Below are 6,303 nucleotides of genomic sequence, written 5' to 3' on the forward strand. Positions count from 1 at the left end.
GGTGGTGATCCTAAGTGCCTATGGAGTCACCTGGAACAGATGGTGACTCGAGGCCACTCTGGGTTTTATGTGGACATAAAACCACAGAGGCCACAGCCTCTGAGATTGTGAAGGAGCTCTCCGCCCACCCATTCTTTTAGACAAATGAAAAAAGCAGAAAAGACAATTCCTAGTTCAGACTTTCTAGTTCCCATTTGTACCAGACTCTTGCCAGGTACTAGAGATACAGAGATGAGAAGAAAAGCTAAAAATGAAAACAATCTGTTCCGAAGTGGCTCACAAGCTGGTGTGAAAGCCAGTGTGGAACTAGCCTACCATAAACAGTGCAATGGTTTCTTTAATGGGATTACAAGGGAATTTCAAAAAGCTCTTGGAGGGTTGGGCATGTGACATTCTATACTGAATGACAGGGTTAAAGTTCAACCTCTGCTCTCCATTCCACCTTTCTGCTAACGCGCACCCTGGCGGCAACAGGTGGTGGCTTGGATCCCTGCCACCCACGCGGGAGATCCGTATTAGGTTCTGGGCTCCTAACTGCACTGGTCCAGCCTTGGGCTTTTGTGGCTATTTGGGCACTGAACCAGTGGATGAAAGATCCCCAACTTTCAAATACGAGTGTGTGTGTGTATGGGGGAAATTGGGTGTTTATATTGGTGCAAAAAATCTTGAAATCCATGCATAATTTTTTCATACACTGTTGCCATGGACCTTTTTGGAGTCCATGTGAAGTCCACATGTAGCAAAAGAGAAGGGATATTTAACTTACCCTGTGCTGCTATTTCAGATGGGTAGAAGGCCTGTTTGTTAAAGGTTAGCTCCCAACATCTTATGTTGGTGCTGTAAGTGTGGAAACTTAATCCAAATCTGGTGACTGAGTGTGGCCTTTGGGAAGAGATTGGATTGGATTGGATCATTAGGCGGGAGCCCCCGTGATTAAATCCTGGTGGCTTTCTCAGAGACCACAGAGACATAGGACAGACGCACGTGTTCCCCCTTGCCACGTGACGCTGCCTGCCAGCTCAGGGCTCTGCCAGCAGGAACAACCCAGCCATCTTAGACTGTGAACCTCCTGAGCCATGAGCCGAAGTAAACTTTTTATTTAGAAAAATATATATATTTTCAGCTATATGAAAGGCAGAGTGGGCCTCTGAGGAATAATCTTACCACTTTAAATCTTTAAAAGGTCTCTTTAAATTTTTGAGGCAAGGGTCCGACACCGTGGCTCACTTGGTTAATCCTCCACCTGCAGCACCAGCATCCCATACGGGCACCGGGTTCTAGTCCCGGTTGCTCCTCTTCTGGTTCAGCTCTCTGCTGTGGCTCAGGAAAGCAGTGGAGGATGGCCTAAGTGCGTGGGCACCTGCACCCGTGTGGGAGACCAGGAAGAGGCACCTGGTTCCTGGCTTTGGATCGGCGCAGCGCCAGCTGTAGCGGCCATTTGGGGGGTGAACCAATGGAAGGAAGACCTTTCTCTCTGTCTCTCACTGTCTAACTCTATCTGTCAAATAAAAAAAAATTTTTTTTTTTTTGAGGCAAGACCACTGGGTTGGTAGTTCAGGAGCCCCAGCTTCTGCATCCTGCCAGCCAACGTGTGGTTCCTGAGCAGATTTCTTCCCTTCTGGGGCTGTTTCCTTTCCTGCTAAAATGAGGAGACTGACCCAGGTTCAGTGGTTCTCATTTGCAGATGCCCATGAGAACTACCTGGGAAGCTTTTTTATTTTTTAAATCAGCTTTATGGAGATATAACTAGCATACAATAAGCTATACTTTCTTTTCTCAAAGATTTATTTATATGAAAGGCAGAGTTAATGAAAATCCAGGAACCTGGAACTCTATCCAAAGGTGGCAGGGGTTCAGGTATTTGGGCCATCCTCTACTGCCATCCCAGGTGCATTACCAGGGAGCTGGATCAGAAGTAGAGCAGCTGGGACTATCTGGTGTTCATGCAGACATGAGTGTCACAGGTGGTGGCTTCAGCTGCTACATCACAATGCCAGTTGCAGCTCCACTTCTGATCCAGCTCCCTGCTAATGTGCCTGGGAAAGCAGTGGCAGATGATCCAAGTATTGGGAGACCCAGATGGAGTTCTAGGCTCTTGGCTTCGACTTGGGCCAGTCATGGCTGTTGTGGCCATTTGGGGAGTGAACCAGTGAATGAAAATCCCTCTCCCACTCTCCTCTCTCTGTAACTCTGCCTTTCAAATCATTAAATAGATCTTTAAAAAAAAAAAAACAACACACATGACAATGAAATATGCTAAACCAAAGATGAGAAGCTTCATCTGATTTGTCACACTTTAGAATCAAACTTTATTTTAACAGTCAGGTCTGGACCAGGCTGAAGCCAAGAGCTAGGAGCTTCTTCTGGGTCTCTCACATGGATGCAGGTGCCTGAGCACTTGGGCCATCTTCCACTGCTTCCTCAGGCACATTAGCAGGAAGCTAGGTTGGAAGTGGAGTAGTCAGGACACAAACTTGTACTCATATGGGATGCTGGTGCTGCAGGTGCCAGCTTTACCCGATATGCCACAGTATCAGCCTCTGGAATCAACTTTATCTCTTTGACAAAAAGAGTTGTGAGGGTACTTCAAGAAATTCAAGGGAGAATGGAATTGAAATATTTATTTTGGTGAAAAACTTTTTTTTTAAAGATTCATTTATTTGTTTGAAAGTCAAAGTTACACACAGAGAGAAGGAGAGGCAAAGAGAGAGAGAGAGAGAGAGTGAGGGAGAGAGAGAGAGAGGTCTTCCTTCCACTGGCTCACTCCCCAATTGGCCGCAACAGCCGGAGCTGCGCTGATCCGAAGCCAGGAGCCAGGTGCCTCCTCCCGGTCTCCCATGCGGGTGCAGGGCCCAAGCACTTGGGCCATCTTCCACTGCTTTCCCAGGCCATAGCAGAGAGCTGGATCAGAAGTGGAGCAGTTGGCACTGCAGGTGGCGGCCTACCTGCTATGCCACAGCACCGGCCCTGAAAAACTTTTTGAAATCCATGCATAGTTTTTTTTTTCATGCAACATACTACCTGGGAATTTTTTGAAGATCCTTTGAAATTCTGCTGGAAAGAAACAAGGAAGCCTAACGTTGTAGACTGAGTTGTGTGCCCCTGTGGTTCGTTTGTTCGTTTGCAGGCCTCACCCCCAGGATCTCAGAATGGGACCTGCTTTGGAGATAGGGTCATTTCAGACGTAAATAGCTGAGCTCTTCCTGGGCCCCTAATCCAATATGATCGGTGCCCTTAAGAAAGAAGCGATTCAGACACAGACGTGCCCACAGAGCAGATGCTGTGAGGATGACAGCAGAGGCGTGGGGCAGGCTCCTCCCAGCGTGCCTCCCAGCGTGCTGAAGCCCTGACCTCCGACTTGCAGCTGCCCAAGCAGCCGGTCAGTACGTTTTTGTTGTTTCAGTCACTGGGTTTGTGGGACCTTGCTGGGGCAGCCCAGGGCCATGGAGTTCTCTCACTACCAGTTCTGCTCTTTCTCTGGAGGCAATTGCACTGCAGGGCCTTGTTTGGCCATTCGCTGGAACGGGGCAAGGCCAGCACAGTTTCAGGGGTGCTATGGATTGGCTGGCAGGCCTTTGGCCAGCTTGTGTTTATATGGTAGCATTCAAGCCCCAGTCTGCCCCCTTATTAGCTCTAGTGACTCTGGGCAGAACCTTCAGTCTCTCTGTGCCTCAGTTTCCTTATCTGAAAAATGGGGGTGGGGTGGAGTAGGGATACCCACTTTATATATATATTTTAAGATTTATTTATTTGAAAGAGTTTAAGAGAGACGGAGAGAATCTTCCCTCTGCTGGTTCACTACACATATGACCCTGGGCCAGGCCGAAGCCAGGAGCTTCCTCCAGGTCTCCCACGTGGGTGGCAGGGGCCCAGGTGGTGGAAGACAGCCGAGGGGTGAGAGGGACAGGGGCCCAGTGAGGCTCGGCGGCTCGGCGTGGTACTGGCCAGGCCTCTGCTCCAGGAAGCCGGGGCCACAGCGTGGGCTGCAGGGGCTGTGTCTCAGGAGCTCGCTTGCAGAATCAGGAGCAGGAAGTTCAGGTCCTTGGACCGTGAAGAAAGCAGCCATACTTCTTGGCTCAGGTTTCAGTTCTGTGCTTAAAGAAAGGGACTGAAGAATGGCCGAGGCTGAGGTCAGAGGACTCCGGCTCCGTGGGCGGCTTTCCCCCAGCCCGTCTCCTGTCGTCCACACTCATTGTGAGACTAACAGTGAGGCTGTGTGTGCTGCAGATGAGCGCTTCCTCTCCTGGGGGCGGTGTGCTCCCGTCTCCCGCCAGACTTGTCTTTGGAGACCCCAAGACTTGATTTTGGTTGCACTGGATGCCCGGGGACCGAGGAGGGGTGTTTGGGGATGACATGAAATGTAGACGTCAGGGGAAAGGGGACACACGTTTTCTGTTCACAGAGCTGCGCGTCTGGGGCTAGACAGGAGCTTTGCGGGAAAATGGACTGGGCATCCACCCGGTGGGGGCCTCCTCCCCCCACATAGGCCTGCACATGTCCCCTGACTGTAGGGCCCCTGTGGCCTGCCACCCTCACACTTGCGGCCCTGACCTGGGATCCCCAGGAAGAAGGCAAAGGCTCCTCCTGCAGCTGCCTCTCCCCGGAGGAAACCCGGAATGCGGTAATTGACGGGAGGCCTTCAAAGCTGGGTCTCCTGTGCACCCGTCTTTTAGGACCCGATCAAAGGCGGCTGGTGGGAAATGTGTGACTGTGGTCTTCTCATCTCTAGGATATTTTTAAAATATTTCTTTATTGGGCCAGTGCTGTTGTGTAAGTAGGTTAAGCCTCTGCCTGTGGCTCCAGCATCCCATATGGGCACCAGTTCAAGTCCGGCTGCTCCACTTCCGATCCAGCTCTCTGCGATGGCCTGGGAAAGCAGTGGAAGATGGCCCGCATGCTTGGGCCCCTGCACCCACGTGGGAGACCTGGAAGAAGTCCTGGCTCCTGACTTTGGATTGACTCTGCTCTGGCCGTTGTGGCTATTTGGGGAGTGAACCAGTGGAGGGAAGACCTCTCTCTCTCTCCTCTGCCTCTCTCTCTCTGTGGCTCTACCTCACAAATACCTAAATAAAATCTTAAAAAAAATAAAACCCCAGTCTGGGGCTGGCCTATGACGTAGAACACGTGGTGGAAGATCTTTCTCTCTTTCTGTAATTCTGCCTCTCAAATAAATAAAATAAATCTTAGAAAACCAGAACCCACCTAAGTCATCAGTGCACAGCTCCCTTGCTCCTGTTGATAACGCCTCTCTCTTCCTGGCATGCCCTGAGCACCTCCCACCTGCATTTACTCCAGGTTTTCCAGTATGTTGTGCTGAATATTTGGGGGCGCTCACTCTGGACCATCTCCTCATCATACCATTTGTTTTGCTCAACTTCTCAACAGTATTTACGTTTGATTGGAGAGGAAACGACTTGGAATGACTTGCAAAGGCCACAACAGCTTTCAAGTATCAGTGCCTGCATTTGAATCTAGAGCTCTGACCCAGAAGTCTGCTGCCTTGTCACTCAAGGAGGTGGAGGCGGGGCCGGACACGCGGAACCGAGGAATGGCGGACACCATGGTGAGCGCACCCGGCCGGCGGCGAGGTGGCCACCTTGCAGGAGAGCCTGTGGGGACGTTCTGCGGCTGTCTCATTTGCCAGGGCTGGGGGACACACGGGGACAGGCCACAAGCCCCTGTCCTCCATGCTCAGCCAGGGTCTGGGCCGGCCCTTTGTGGCTTTGCTTCTCACTTCCGTGAGCCAAAGCTGTTGCTGTGACCATCAATGGCCACACAAGCCCCGGCCCGCGTCTGGGTTGCCAGATAAAACAGATGACTGGTGAAATGTTAGTTGAATGAATGTTTTTGGTAGAAGCATGTAGTCCATGTCGCATGAGATAGAAAGATGCTAAAAGATTATTTACTGTTTTTCTGAAATTCAAATGTCACTGGGCACCTGCATTTTTTTATCATGAAAAAATATACACATCATAACGTACCATCTTAACTATTTTAAATGGATAGCTCAGTGGTATTAAATATATTTATAATGTGGGTAGCCTCACCACTGCTTCTCCAGGACTCCTTCGGCTTGTAAATTGAAATTCTGTATCCATTAAACCATACCTCTCATTCCCCTAGCCTTCAAGCCCTGGCACCCCAACTCCACTTTCTATCTTAATGATTTTGACTTCTCTAAAAACCTCATGCAAGAGGAAGCAAACAGATTTGTCTTTTTGTCGTGGCTCATTTCACTTAGCGTAATGTCCTCAAGGTTCACCCATGTTGTAGCAGGTGCCAGAATTTCTTTCCCTTTTATTA

Source organism: Oryctolagus cuniculus, chromosome 4, assembly GCF_051225735.1.
Source record: "Oryctolagus cuniculus isolate XC-2025 breed Fujian yellow rabbit chromosome 4, ASM5122573v1, whole genome shotgun sequence".
Classification (NCBI taxonomy): Eukaryota; Metazoa; Chordata; class Mammalia; order Lagomorpha; family Leporidae; genus Oryctolagus; species Oryctolagus cuniculus.